We start from the raw sequence: 15,603 nt of genomic DNA, 5'->3' as shown, positions 1-15,603 counted from the left end.
ATGTGTATATTTGGAAAAAATGCATTAAAATGCTGTTGAATTTTGAACTTTTTTTTAGCTTATCAAAAAGATTGCAAACTGATGTGGACTGGAAGTAAAGACTGGAAAAATGAGGACGAAATCAATGGATTTGCAAAAACACATACTTCATAGGAAACGAAAAGAAGAGGCAAGAGGCCTTGCAGCCTCCTGCTCAAACTCTTTCGGAAAAGGGACTTTAATCACTGCCTCTCCATTGGTACAAATCCAGGAAATGGGATTCCACCCAAATTGCCTTCAGCTGATCAGGAACAACACGCTTGAATGTTCTCTAATCTTTTTGAGACAGTAGCTATCTAAGAGAACACCTTATCCCTGCGGCTTTATCTTGATTGTCATGGTTTACTAATAGTGGCTTTCTCCTGGGACGCTTACAGATTACCATCTATGACTCAGTGGTGGAGCACTTTATTTGCATGCGGAGGTTCATGGGTTCACTGATGCGGAGAGCTGAGCTTAAGACTGGAAGAATAAGAAATTAAGAGAAACTGTAAATGACAGATTTACTCATCCATATGAACTGGGTAGGATTTTGTGACTGATGCTGTTTCTGTAAGAACTGACAACTGGTGAATTGGAAAGGACTCTGTGATGTTCCTGCTTATAGTGTAAATATGGTACGTGCTGTTTATATAGAAGACATATGGTAAGTGGAGTGAAAGAGGAGGGGGGAGTACATGAGCAGTAGAATGCTGGATGATTGGCTGAGCGTTTGAATGGCTGGGAGTATAAATGGAAGAATGACAGTTGAATCTGGGTGGATGTTGGGAGTGTGGAGAAAGAGGTGTTTGAGGGTGGATGTTGGGAGTGTGGAGAAAGAGGTCTTTGAGGGTGGAGGTCAGGAGTGTGGAGAAAGAGGGAGTTGGAGTTCTGATTAATAATAAGTCAAGTACAAAACAGGAATAGATGAAACCATACGCTTGTGAAACATTCTAAAACTAATCTTGTTATTTCTGATATTTAATAAATATTTATTTGGTTTACCAAAGGCCTGATCCTTGGCTGGGGGATATACATACCCGAAGGGAGGGCAAGGTAATTACCAAGGCTGAACAGAAACAGTATCTAATGGTGGCAGCGGTGAAGGGAGGAATAATAATTCAAGTATCCAGAGCAACCCAGAGTTGTATGCGTTATCTATAAAGATACAAGGGGGGTGAGAACAGCATAAGCATGCAGTCACAAAAGTAACCAGCTAGAGAGAGACTCAGGCAAAGTCTCTGGGAGTATTGGTTATAGGACGTGACTGGTGGTGCTGCCTAGCAGGGGGATCTAGTGAGATCTGTGCTAGAGTGGAGTGAGAAACCATATAAAGGACGGTCCGGACTGGTGGTATCCCTGGTGGTGCCTAGTGAAAGGCAGTAGCCACAAGCAGGTGGGAACCTGACAGGGAGAACCAGGGAAGGACGTCACATGTGATGGCTGTAGCGGTGGGATTCAAACCCTAGAGAGTCCCTAAAAGTGGTGTGGCTAAAAGAAATAACAAATAAAGATTACTTGTGAGAGTGACTGGCAAAGAGTGTGTGGCAAAGTGCGAGTGAACTCCTAAAAACATGACTGAATATATAAAGATGAAAAGAGAGGAGCTGGTGGAGAAGTGCATAACATTCAGTTTACCTCACGAGGGTAAAGGGGTAGATGAATTGCGAGTAGCATTGATAGCATTCGCATCTGTTCAACAAAAACAACCTGTCAGAGAAGAGAACCCAGAAGGGTACTCAAGCAATCCCGCTTATATAGAGTATTTGAGAGAGAAGTTAAAGTTGGAAACTGAGAGATTGAGGATGGAAGGTGTAGAGAAGAAAAAACAGCGGGAGTTGGAAATTGAGAGAATGAGAATGGATACTGAAAGGATGAGAATGGGGTTTGAGGAGAGGGAGAAGCAACGAGCATTGGATGCTGAGATACAGGTGGAAAAGTTAAAATTTGAAAGAGAGAAGTTTCATTTTGATGAAACAAGAAAGGACAGAAATGAAACCAAAATAAAGGTTACACCAAAAGATTTTGTGGTGTTTGAACCTGGACAAGACCCACAGATTTACCTCAACACCTTCGAAAAGGCAGCTCAGATGTGGGGGCTACCGGAGGATAAATATATGCAATATTTATCAAATCTGATCAAAGGGGAATTGGCAGAGGTATACCAATATTTCCCCTCAGACAGGCCTGTCACCTATGCCGAGTTTAAAGAGGCAGTGTACAAAAGATTCAGACTGGGACCTGACTACTTTAGGAAGTTATTTCGAAACTGTCAGATCCAAGCAGGGAGGTCTTTTGTTGAACTGGGAACAAAATTGATGGACATATTTGGAAAGTGGATGGGAAGTGCCAAAGCTCAGTCAGTGGAAGAGGTGAAAAGCCTCATGATACTGGATCAATTATACCATCAGTTACCACCAGAAATAAGGCTCCTTGTCAAAGACTGTTCCCCTACATCTGTTCAAGAGGCCATAGAGTTGGCAGATCACTTTGCCTCCAATAGAACTGGCTGGGTGGGGAAAACATCAAGAGAGTTTAAACCCAGACCATATAATGGTGGCAGAAAGGATGTGGTACCACAGCGAGTGAGTCCTCCAATAAAGTCTGAAGGGCACAGGACACCCCAGAGTGGATCTGTGTACCTAAATTGGAGGAGAAATTATGTTATAAATGTGGTAGACCAGGGCACCTACATTTTCAATGTGAGGTTGCCAACCCCATTGGTAATCCTGCTCAGGGAAGGGCAGTGAAAACAGAACCAATGGAGTTAGAAACGAAGAAGGTTCAGTTCTGCCAGATAAACTGGACAAATGTAAAAGACTTTGATTTGAGTCTGAGGGAAGAAGTGAGTGTACAAGGGGCAAATTATTGGGCATTGCTTGATACTGGTGCCGCTCAGACGTTACTGAGGCCAGATTTGATAAAATCTGAGGAAATATTACCTCAGGAAACGGTGACAATCCAAGGAGTGAGGGGTGAACCAGAAAGCATACCCATGGCCCTGATAAAATTAAAGTGGAGAGGAAAGGAGGAAATATGTAAAGTAGGTATTAATGCCCAACAACAAGAACCAGTGATACTGGGAAGAGATGTTATGGGGGCACAAGGAAAAATATATGTGGTGACCAGACAACAACTTGGCAAAGCAACAGAAACCATGTTAACAGAGGCCGAAGAAAACAGGGTGGAACCTGTTATCGAGCCTAAGGTCGCCATAGCAACCCCTGGCAGGCCTGCTAAAAGAGACAAACTGTATCGAATGGTCTCTAGTGAAGAGGCAGAGCAGTTCAGGGAAGAGCTGGATAAGGATGCAGGTTTGAAGCAAAGTTACTGGTATGATAGAACAGCCAGAGAAAGTGTGTATGATGTGGGAGATATGGTTATGGCATTCATACCCAGGAAACACAATAAATTACAGGCCAACTGGGAGGGACCATATACCATAAGGGAAAAGCTTGACACAGTGATGTATGTGATAACCACAGACCAATTAAAAAAGCATAAAGTGGTTCATGTAAATATGTTGAAACCTTATCACACCAGGGATGCAAAGTTACCTTATTCCCTGAGGGAAGTGGGCCTGAACTTTCAGATTTGGTACAGGAAAGCAAAGCAAAAAGAGGGGTAGATCAATTGGAATGGTCGGAGGAGGTGAAGGAAGAAGTCAAGAAAGAGATTCTAAGAGTTTTAAAAAATTATGGGGATCTCTTCAGCAATAAACCTGGCCGAACCAGTATAGCCAGACATTCAATTGATACTGGAAATCATGCCCCAATCAGATCTGTTCCGTACCATGTGAATGGGAAAGTTTTGAATGAAATTAGAAAGGAGGTTGAAGACATGTTGGAACTAGGAGTGATCAGGGAATCCATCAGTCCCTGGGCCTCAAGTATTGTACTGGTTCCGAAAAAAGATGGAACCACAAGGTTTTGTATTGATTATTGTTTAATCAATAAAATTACTGTCCCAGATGCATATCCTATGCCTAGGGTGGACGCAATGTTAGAGCTATTGGGAGCAGCAACCATTATCTCTACCATAGATCTGTGTAAAGGATTTTGGCAGATGGAATTAGATGAGCAATCCAGAGCCAAAACTGCCTTCAGTACACCAGATGGGTTATATGAGTTTGTGACTTTACCCATGGGACTAAGGAACTCACCAAGTTCTTTTCAGAGACTAATTAATACTGTGTTGCGAGGCATGTCAGATTTTGCAGTGGCCTATATAGATGATGTGGCCATTTTCAGCAAGTCGGTGCCTGAGCATGTCCAACACCTGACAGCAGTATTAGAGGCATTTAAGAAAGCAGGGCTAACAATAAAAGCCAAGAAATGCCAGTTTGTGTTGAATGAAGTGATCTATTTAGGACATAAGGTGGGGAGTGGGAAAATAACCCCCTTATGGAGCAAAGTTGAGGCAATACAATCGTGGCCCATCCCCTTAACTAAGAAACAAGTTAGGGCATTTTTAGGTGTGGCTGGTTTTTACCGTAAATTTGTAAAAGATTTGGGGGAAATCGCAACCCCCTTGCATGAGCTAACAAGGAAAAAGTGTGCTGAGCGTGTGGTGTGGATGGATGAATGTCAAAAGGCTTTTGATCTTCTGAAGCAAGCCTTGTGCCAAGGGCCTGTATTAATAGCACCAGATTACGAGCAACCATTCATCGTGGCTACGGATGCGTCGGACCTAGCGCTGGGAGTTGTCTTGCTACAAGAGAGAGGAGGCACCAGACATCCAGTGGCGTATCTTAGTTGCAAGCTGACAACGAGGGAGAAGAATTATTCGTCGGTCCAAAAGGAGTGCCTAGCGGTCGTGTGGGGACTGAGCAAGTTGCGCCCATACGTGTGGGGACGAAGATTTACAGTGACGACGGATCATTGAGCATTGTTATGGTTACAGACTATGAAAAATCAGAACACTATGCTGCAGAAGTGGTCCTGGGCTTTACAAGATTACCAGGTGGACTTCAAGTTCATACAAGGCAAGGACAATGTATTGGCCAATGGACTTTCAAGGCAGGTGGCCGGGACTGCAGTGACATGACCCAGACGTGGGTGCAAAAAAGACGTTTTCCCCAAAGAGACTTGTTTTTTATTGTTAACGCGTCGTATGAATCCTAGAGCAGGAATAATACTTTGCTGTTATTTTAAGGGGGGGAAATGTGATGTTCCTGCTTATAGTGTAAATATGGTAAGTACTGTTTATATAGAAGACATATGGTAAGTGGAGTGAAAGAGGAGGGGGGAGTACATGAGCAGTAAAATGCTGGATGATTGGCTGAGCGTTTGAATGGCTGGGAGTATAAATGGAAGAACGACAGTTGAATCTGGGTGGATGTTGGGAGTGTGGAGAAAGAGGTCTTTGAGGGTGGAGGTCAAGAGTGTGGGGAAAGAGGGAGTTAGAGTTCTGATTAATAATAAGTCAAGTACAAAACAGGAATAGATGAAACCATACGCTTGTGAAACATTCTAAAACTAATCTTGTTATTTCTGATATTTAATAAATACTTATTTGGTTTACCAAAGGCCTGATCCTTGGCTGGGGGGTATACAGACCCGAAGGGAGGGCAAGGTAATTACCAAGGCTGAACAGAAACAGTATCTAATGGTGGCAGCGGTGAAGGGAGGAATAATAACAATTCAAGTATCCAGAGCAACCCAGAGTTGTATGTGTTATCTATAAAGATACAAGGGGGTTGGGAACAGCATAAGCACGCAGTCACAAAAGTAACCAGCTAGAGAGAGACTCAGGCAAAGTCTCTGGGAGTATTGGTTATAGGACGTGACTGGTGGTGCTGCCTAGCAGGGGGATCTAGTGAGATCTGTGCTAGAGCGGGGTGAGAAACCATATAAAGGATGGTCCGGACTGGTGGTATCCCTGGTGGTGCCTAGTGAAAGGCAGTAGCCACAAGCAGGTGGGAACTTGACAGGGAGAACCAGGGAAGGACGTCACAGACTCATACTTAGATTTTGATTGCCACAGAATATCATTTTGTAAATTTGTATACCGTCTTCCTCTATGAAGGTGGTTTACAACCTATAGAAATGACAAAAGATATAACAAAATGTAATTAATTGATTGATTAATGTTGAGTGACTGATAGATTGATTAATTAAGCACATTTGGAGGAAGCAGATTATCTGGATCCATTCCAATCAGGCTTCAGGCCTGGACATGGAACTGAAACAGCCTTGGTCGCCTTGGTGGATGATATGAGGAGAGCGTTGGATAGGGGTGAAGGCACCTTCTTCATCCTACTGGATCACTCAGTGGCTTTTGATACCGTTGACCACGGTATCCTTTTGGACCGATTGGAGGGGTTAGGCATAGGGGGCACTGTTCTGCAGTGGTTCCATTCCTTCCTTTCCGATAGGTACCAAAGAGTAGCACTGGGGGTTGAGGTTTTGGATCCTTGACCTCTCACCTGTGGGGTGCCGCAGGGCTCCATCCTCTCCCCGATGCTATTTAGCATCTATATAAAGCAGCTGGGGGCTATCATCAGGAGATTTGGGCTGCAGTGTCACCAATATGCGGATGACACACAGCTCTATCATTTAAATCTTCACCGAGGTTGGCTGTAGAAACCCTCTCCAAGTGCCTGGAGTCGGTGAGTGCCTGGATGGGAAGGAATAAGCTGAAGCTGAACCCTGACAAAACCGAGGTACTGTTCGTGGGAGACAAAGGAAGGTTAGGAGATTTGGACCTGGTGCTCAATGGGGTACAACTGCCCTTAAAAGACCAGGTCCGCAGCCTTGGGGTCATTCTTGACTCCCAACTGTCCATGGAACCTCAGGTTTCGGCTGTGAGCCGGGCAGCACTGTATCAACTCCATCTGATATGGAGGCTGCACCCCTACCTCCCCAGTCATCTGCTCCCATCAGTGGTACATGCCCTGGTCTCCTCTTGCCTTGACTACTGTAATGCGCTCTACGTAGGGTACTCTTCAAAACGGTCTGAAAGCTGCAACTGGTACAGAACGGGGCGTCGCACCTGATTAAAGGCAGCTGCTGATGAGATCATGTAACCCCAGTGCTCAAAGAGTTGCATTGGTTACCAGTTGCTTCTCGGGCCCAATTCAAGGTGTTGGTTTTGACCTTTAAATCCCTACATGGTTTTGGCCCAGTCTATCTGAAGGAGCTCCTCCAGCATCATCAGCTATGCCGCCTAACAAGATCAGCCTCAAAAGACCTCTCTATCCCACCAGTCAAAACAGCTAGACTGGTGAGGACTAGAGAAAGGGCTTTTTCAATTGTGGCCCCCACCCTACGGAACTCCCTTCCAAATGATCTCCACCAGGCCCCCTCTACAATGAGTTTCCACCGGGCCGTGAAGACCTGGCTCTTCAGGCAGGCTTTTGGGGTGGGCTAGATTTTAACATCACTGCTTTTAGATTTTAATGCTATTGTATTGATATGTCATTTTGTGCTATTTTGCTTATTTTGTACATCGCCCAGAGTGGCTGGATAGCCAGCCAGATAGGCAACTAAGAAATCCAATAAATAATAATTAATTAAATTTATATCCCGCCTTTCCTCCCCAAAGGATCCCAGGGCAGCAAACAAAAACACTTAAAACACTCTAAAACACCTTAAAAACAGACTTTAAAATATATTAAAAATCATATTGCAATCCAAGATACAGTAAATAAATGATTAAATGATAAATGTGGCAAGCTGAGCAGGCTGTAGCCAGTTCGGGAGGACTAACCTCAGAGGGAGGCAATAGTAAACCCCCTCTGAATACTGCTTACCATGAAATCCCTCTTCATAGGGTAGCCATAAGTCGGGATCAACTTGAAGGCAGTCCCTTCCATATCTCAGGCTATTCTGAATTTTAATGAGAAAAGAAGGATGGATGCTATCTCCCTTTCCCCAGAATGTCTCTACATTTCACAAAGGCACAAAGCAGGGATGGGAGATAAGTTTGGTTCTGTTTGCATTTAAAGATGAAGCTGCTTGAACCAGAGCCAGCCTTCAAAATTAGCTCTTCTCTGAAGTTTGCAATGCCTTTCTCCAGCCAACTCATGTACCCAAAAACGCTTTAACTGTGGTATAAAGTGTGCATTAAAAAAATCATATATTAGTGAAAATAGCATACAATATTATAGAGGGGAAAATTCAGAATAATTTGCACTAAAATGCTGTTGAATTTTGAAGAGGAGATTGGTTTTTTAAATTTATGAAAAAAATTGCAAGCTAATGTGGACTGCAAGACTGGAAAATGAGAAGCCAAAGTCAATGGATTTGCACAAACACAGTGTGATGTGGCTGCAAAAAAGGCAAATGCTATAGTAGTCTGCATTAACAGTATAGTTTCCAAATTGCGTGAAGTACTAGTTCCTCTCTATTCAGCACTGGTTAGGCCTCATCTTGAATACTGCGTCCAGTTCTAGTCTCCGCACTTCAAGAAGGATACAGACAAACTGGAATGGGGTTCAGAGGAGGGCAACAAAGATGATCAGGGGACTGGAAACAAAGCCCTATGAGGAGAGACTGAAAGAACTGGGCATGTTTAGCCTGGAGAAGAGAAGACTGAGGGGAGATATGATAGCACTCTTCAAGTACATGAAAGGTTGTCACATAGAGGAGCGCCAGGATCTCTTCTCGATCGTCCCAGTGTGCAGGACGAGGAATAATGGGCTCAAGTTGCAGGAAGCCAGATTTCGACTGGACATCAGGAAAAACTTCCTAACTGTTAGAGCCATACGACAGTGGAGCCAATTACTTAGAGAGGTAGTGGGCTCTCCGACACTGGAGGCATTCAAGAGGCAGCTGGACAGCCATCTGTCGGGAATGCTTTGATTTGGATCCTTGCATTGAGTAGGGGGTTGGCCCCTTCCAACACTACTATTCTATGATTCTATAATTCTATACTTCATAGAAAAGGAAAAGAAGAGGCTAGGAGCCCATACTTTGCCTTGTAGCCTCCTGCTCAAACTCTTTCAGAAAAGGGACTTTAGTCACTGCCTCTCCATCCTCAGCCCTGGTTTGAATCCACACTGGTACGAATCTAGGAAATGGGATTCCACCCAAAATGCCTGCAGCTGATCAGGAACAGCACACTTGAATATTCTCTAATCTTTTTGAGACAGTAGCTATCTAAGAGAACACCTTATCCCTGTGGCTTTATCCTGATTGTCATGGTTTACTAATAGTGGCTTTCTCCTGGGACACTTACAGATTGCCATCTATGACTCAGTAGTGGAGCACTTTATTTGCATGCGGAAGTTTGTGGGTTCACTGATGTGGAGAGCTGAGCTTAAGACTGGAAGAATAAGAAATTGAGAGAAACTGAAAACGACAGATTTGCTCATCCATATGAACTGGGTATTAACAAACCAGAGTTTCTGGCTAGGATTTTGTGACTGATTCTGCTCCTGCAAGAACCGACTACTGGCCAATTAGAAAAGTCTCATCCTACTTAGATTTTTATAGCCACAGTGTATCCTTTTGTAAATTTCTATACCGTCTTCCTCTATCAAGGTACTCCAGGTGGTTTACAAGCCATAGAAATGCCAAAAGATATAACAAAATGTAATTGCTTGCTTACTTAATTAGTTGATTGATTGATTAAATTTATATCCTCCCAGAAGGAGCCCAGGGCAGTAAACAGAAACACTAAAAACACTCTGAAACATCTTGAAAGCAGACTTTAAAATATATTAAAAATCACATTGCAATCCAAGCAACAATTCAAGATACAATAAATCAGTGGCTAATATTCAAGTTATTACGTGCCCGTATCCCTCACAGAACTACAAAGATGAGAGTGGCTTAACAAGCAGTCCCTCTTTCTCAGGGAACTTTTGGTGCTGCAGCTCTTTAAGGGGAACACCTGCAACACCCAATGTGGCCCTCCAGGTTTGTCCATCTGGCCCTTGAGATTCTCCCTAGGCCACGCCCCTTCCTGAGTCATACCTTTTCCTCAGCCCACATCCCTCCCTCACTTTGTTTCATATCCTCCTTAAGTGAATTTGTGCATGCCTGGATTGTGCCTTTGAACTCTGATCATGCTTCTTTGCCTGGATGAAGGATGGAATAGGACGTGCAGGTGTTTAAAAACTAGCCTAATATACAAAGGTAAACTTGCGTCATCCACCTTTGACTCTGGTCCTGCCCACCACAGGCATGTGGCCCCCAAAAGCTTGCCCAGGAGAGAATGTGGCCTTCAGGATGGAGAAGTTCCTCACCCCTGCTTGTCAGGCTTGCATCTTGTTCTGCTCTTTCCCTCTAGGGGCTGCTGTCATTCAGTGACTTATAAATAAGGAACACTTTCTGTCCTCTTCTCAGTGTGATCTCAGAATTCCCAGCAATTCTAAGCAGACATGAAGCCCTTCTACCTGTTCTATGGTTTCTTCTTCTTCTCCTTCTTCCTTCTAAGGGTCAGAGGTACTGTGCAAGGACCTTTTTCAGACTTATTGAGTTAAAGCTTGCTTTCTTTTATGTAAAAGACCTGTGGGGGGTGTTACCTGATTTTTGATATCAAGCATTATATAAATTTGAAGCTACGTCATAGATTGCATTTCTGATTGACGGCTTTCTTCTAGTTAGGATGGGGAACCTGTGGCCTTCCAGATGTTTTTGGACTAAAATTCCCTTCCTTCAGTCTTGACCATTTACCATGCAGACTGGGGCTGATGGGAGTTAGAGTCCAACAACATCTGGAGGGCCACAAGTCTCTCACTTCTGACCTAGGGACTGACAAGTTTTCACAGCCATTTTTATCCATGAGACACTATTCTATTTCACAAGGTGTATCTGCAAACCCTCACCTGCATGACTGTGTACTACTTCTTCACATCCTTTAACTCCCTGAGCTCTATAATGTATTTTTTTAGGAATAGAATCATAGAATAGTAGAGTTGGAAGGGGCCTATAAGGCCATCAAGTCCAACCCCCATAGCATAGGAATAAACCATAGCAACATAGGAAGCAGCATTACACCAAGTCAGAACCATTGGTCCATCTAGCTTGGTGTTGTCCACACTGCCCGGCAGTGGTTCTTCAAGGGTTCAGGCAAGGGACATTCCCAGCGCTCCCTGGAGATGCCGGGGATTGAACCTGGGACCTTCTGCATTCAAAGCAGATGTTCTAGCACTGAGCTATGGCCTTTCCCCAGTTCTTAAAATATGGGGAGAAAATTACCTTCTCCCTTGTATATTATCTTCATCCTTGCAGATGTCCAGTATGATTAGGAATGATGATGAAAAGAATTGTTGCTCTCAGACATGGCAAATAGAATTTATTCTTTCTGTTGGTATAGCACTTTGGTATCCAAAGACAGCTGCGGAGTGTGCCCTTAAACATGGCAAGTGCGTGTTTCCCAGGTGTCCACGATATGGAAGAATCTTGGGAAAGTGTGATAGAAACGATGTGGCTTGCTGCATATAATGGGTAAGAACTCTAGAACAAAACCCTGTCATATTCTCAGGACTGTTGTCTGCCTGTTCCTTTTCTCTAAGCAAGGTGAGAGGAGGCTCCATCCTAGCTGCCTTTTAACAAACATGAATATATATGGCATGCTCATATGAAATGGAAATGGACTGCCTTCAAGTCAGTCCTGACTTATGAGGTGGCGTAGTGGTTAAGGGGTTGCACTACAACCTGGGAGACCATGGTTCAAATCCCCACACAGCCATGAAACTCACTGGGTGGACTTTGGCCAGTCACTGCCTCTCAGCCTCATGAAAACCCTATTCATAGGGTCGCCATAAGTAGGTATCGACTTGAAGGCAGTACATTTACATTTATGAATAGGGTTTTCATGGTAAGTGGTATTCAGAGGGGGCTTTACCATTGCCTCTCTCTGAGACTAAGATGCAGTGACTGGCCCAAGGTCACCCAGTGAGCTTCATGGCTGTGTGGGGATTCGAACCATATTATACATCCATACAAAACAGTGGGGATGCCACTGACCAGTGGAGAAAAAGTCTGGCATGTCTTTGTGCCTTTAAGAGCTGCTCAGTCTGTAGAGATTAATAGGGCTCAGATTTTTTTTTAATTATTATTCACATGTCCCATTTGAGACACAGCAATCAATACCACTGGTATCTATGAAGATTATAAACATGGCTATTTATTTATATTCTAAGCGTTATGCTTCAAGCCATTATATAGTTTCTTTTTGGTATTAAATTTAAGCTTTTTGCAATAGTCAATAAAACTATGCCACCTTAATGCAAAACTGTTGCATCTCTCTTTTTATTTTTTAATGCTAATATAATGAGTTTGTTAAGCCGTTACGGCAAATTCCCACATTTTGTTCTACCCATTCTTTTATTGTTGGAGTTCCAGACCATCTCCATCCGAAATCAGACTGATCCAGGATCTGATCCAGAATCTATGCATGAATCTCTCCGTAACCTGTGAAGTTAGGCGCCCTCCCCTTTCATCAATGCTTGGAGGAGTCTGGGGAAAACGCATATTGTTTGTTGGGGATGCTTCTCCAAATGTTGGTGCTGAGTTATAAGATTGGGAGGGTCACCCTGTCACCTGGGTCACTCTCTCCCCCAGTCTTCTGCTTCTGATCTGCAGCATGTCAGGGAGACAAAATGATGCAGATCGTTGTGGCAAATATAATGCAGAGGTGCCATTAAGAGACATTTCCAGGAGGTATTTCATACTGGGCAAGACCGGTTATTGCTCCATGTGTTCTACTGGGTGAAGCCTTGCAGCTTCCTGGGTGGGGAGGAGCTCCTGTGTTGGCTTCCTGGGAGATGAGCTGCTGTTGCGTATCGGGAGGGAGAGAAGGGCGAGGTGGTGGGGAGGTTGGTATGGTGTGTTTCCACCATGCTGATCTCTGTGCTGCCTCCCCTTCTCCCTGACGGTAAGCAACAGTGACCCACCTTCCAGGTAACTCGTGTCACTTCGCATTACTAGCACGTGAGGCCTTTTACAAGCATCACCTGCTAACATCTAGCTCTTTAGCAGGGGTGTAGTCATCCAACGTCTTAGAGTCCTTACTTTTTGGGGAGCAGGGGCCCTATGTCTCTAGGATCTTCTGAGCCAATCAGCATGAAAGGGGAGCATGTTAGCCACTGAGAAGAGTCTTCTACCATGCTTCCTTGTTCTTTCCTGCTGATTGGAGCCAATCGGAATGGAAGGAGGTGAGTCAGCTACAGAGATGACCCTTCTCAATAGCTAACACTCTCCCCTTTCATGCTTATTGGCTCCTAGGGATGTCTGTTGTTGTGGGAGAAGGTAACATAGTTTATTAAATTTAGCGATATAAATATGTATTTCAAGCTATACTGAGATTTAATGAGAAAAAAAGCAATTATGACGTTTAAGTTACTGAAATCAGGGGTGGCACACTTGTGGTCCTCCAGATGCTGATGACTTACACTTTCATAATCCCTAACCATTGGCCTTGCTGGCTGGGGCTGATGGGAATTGGAGTGTTACTACATCTGGAGGGCTGCAGGTTCCCTACCCCGATTTCCAAAATTATGTGCTTTTCCTCCTTTCCTTTATATTTAATATTTGTGTGTGGTTTGCAATGGGGTCAGTTTTTTAGTTTTGATCATCTATATACGATACCACATTAAAAATGTCTGAATCAGAAAGTGTTTTTCTCTTTGGGTGCAGGGATTGTCAAGGTGTTGGCTACTCCCAGTGGATTTCATGGTTACTGCCATGACTTGAAGATTGGTTGACCCAACCTGTTTGGCTACACAAGTTCTCCTTCTGATTTGCTATACAACTGAGCTTCCGCTGGAGCTGATCTTACATGGGTTAAATTGTCTTTATGAAACGAATAATAAAAATAAAGCATTTGAACATCTTCTCGGAGTGTGCTTCTGCATTTTGGAGTAGCAGATTGTGCATTTTTTTAGTGTGACTCTGAAGGGGCAGCTGCTTTCCCAGAAATGTTTAAGGCAGGGATAGCCAACATGGTGCCCTGCAGATCCTTTGCACTACAACTTCCATAATTAATGACCATTGGGAATACAGGTTGGGGCTGATGGGAGTTGTAACATTTTTAGAACATCATGCTGGGTACCTCCAGCTGAAGGCATCAGTAGGGTGCCCCACTGTAAGAAACTCGTCTTTGTTAACAATAATATCCTGACATTCTACACTACTCATTACTCAACGCGGTTACACTTATCTAATCATACTTGCAACAACCATGCAAGGTTGTGATTCCCAGAACATATATGTGAGCTGAGAAAGACTGAAACAAAAAAGCAGTGTTTGTAGCAAAGTCAGCTCATGACTCTGCTGAGTTTTGGATCCAGGATAACCGTAACATCGATCGTGGTCTTGACTGCTATGTTACACAATAGCTGTAAAAACTGGCTTCCCACTTAGGGCTATGAAGAGGGGAATAAAGTATTTTTACTTGTCACCCCAGAAGATGAACTCTACAACAAATAAGACAGTTGTGCCTTCCAGTCGGCTGATCAGGAACAACATGCTTGTATACATGCTTGTATGTGCGTGTGTTTTCTCCTGGGATGCTTACAGATTGCCATCTAGGGGGAGTGGCCTTAAGCCAGTGGTGCAGATGTTCATGGGTTGACTCATGCAGACGTGTGGAAATCCAAGCTTGACACTAGAAAAATGAGAAACAGAGCAAAACCGAAACCGACACATTTGCTCATCCACATGAACTGGGTACCAACAAACCAGAATAGCTTCTGACTAGGATTTGTGACTGGTGCTGTTCCTGCAGAGATCACCAAACTGGCCACTGAGAAAGGTTTTGTTCTTCTTAGATTTTGATAGCCATGGCATTTCATTTTTAAAATTTGTACACCACTTTCCTCTGCCACTGTGGCTGTGATAACACACTTTGCCTACAGCAAAGCATTTCTATTGGCCACACCTGGAGGGAACCGAGTTGATCTGTTGATCAGTTGCAAAATCTCTTTGAAGCTAATTATATTTTTAAATGCACTCAAGCTGATCCCACCAGGCTTTACAGTAAAAAGGGGCAGGGTTTGACTAGCGTTGTGTGCCCCCGTTTTCAGAAAAGAGAGAAGGAGATCCCTGCTTTATTATGACCAAGAAGAGGAATCCAGAGGAAAGCTATCTATCTTTGTTTTCCACAGTCACATTTGGATGAACAAAGGCTACATAAACCATGGAAGCTATGGATAAGTGTCTCCGTCCCATTGCACACTGTCTTCAGAGCTAAAATCCTGGCATGTATTAAGCCAGGGTTCCCCATAAGCATTATTCTTGTTCTTGGCTTGTGGACATGTATATACACTTGCTCAATAATTTGTTTTAAATAATGATATTTGTTATTTAATTTTGAGAACTGCTATTTAATTTTGAGAATTGTATTATTTTATTGATGTATTATGTTCTATTAATGCACTGTTATGTTCATGTTTTTTGTAAGCTGCCTGAGGGCCTTTTGGCCATAAGGCGGGGTATAAGTTTAATAAATATTATATATATATATATATATATATATATATATTATTTATTTATTTATTTATTTAATTTAATTTATATACCGCCCTAAGCCCGAAGGCTCTCTGGGCGGTGTACAAAAAGATAAAAAACAAGCAATATATAAATACAATAAATACAATAAATCAATAAATCAAAAAACAAAACAAACAAACAA

The 15,603-nt window shown here is 43.2% G+C and overlaps 1 long non-coding RNA gene across 1 annotated transcript; it reads left to right on the top strand.

The window, feature by feature from the left end:
- Positions 1–414: 414 nt before the first annotated feature.
- On the top strand, positions 415–13,804 carry LOC133384544 (uncharacterized). The gene is made up of 3 exons (XR_009762614.1): positions 415–656; positions 11,284–11,414; positions 13,608–13,804. It is a non-coding gene; the product is annotated as an uncharacterized LOC133384544 (long non-coding RNA).
- The last annotated feature ends 1,799 nt before the right edge of the window (positions 13,805–15,603 follow it).

Source organism: Rhineura floridana, chromosome 4 (assembly GCF_030035675.1).
Source record: "Rhineura floridana isolate rRhiFlo1 chromosome 4, rRhiFlo1.hap2, whole genome shotgun sequence".
Lineage (NCBI taxonomy): Eukaryota > Metazoa > Chordata > Lepidosauria > Squamata > Rhineuridae > Rhineura > Rhineura floridana.
Note: the sequence above shows the minus strand (reverse complement) of the source record. Positions and strands in the feature narration are given on the sequence as shown.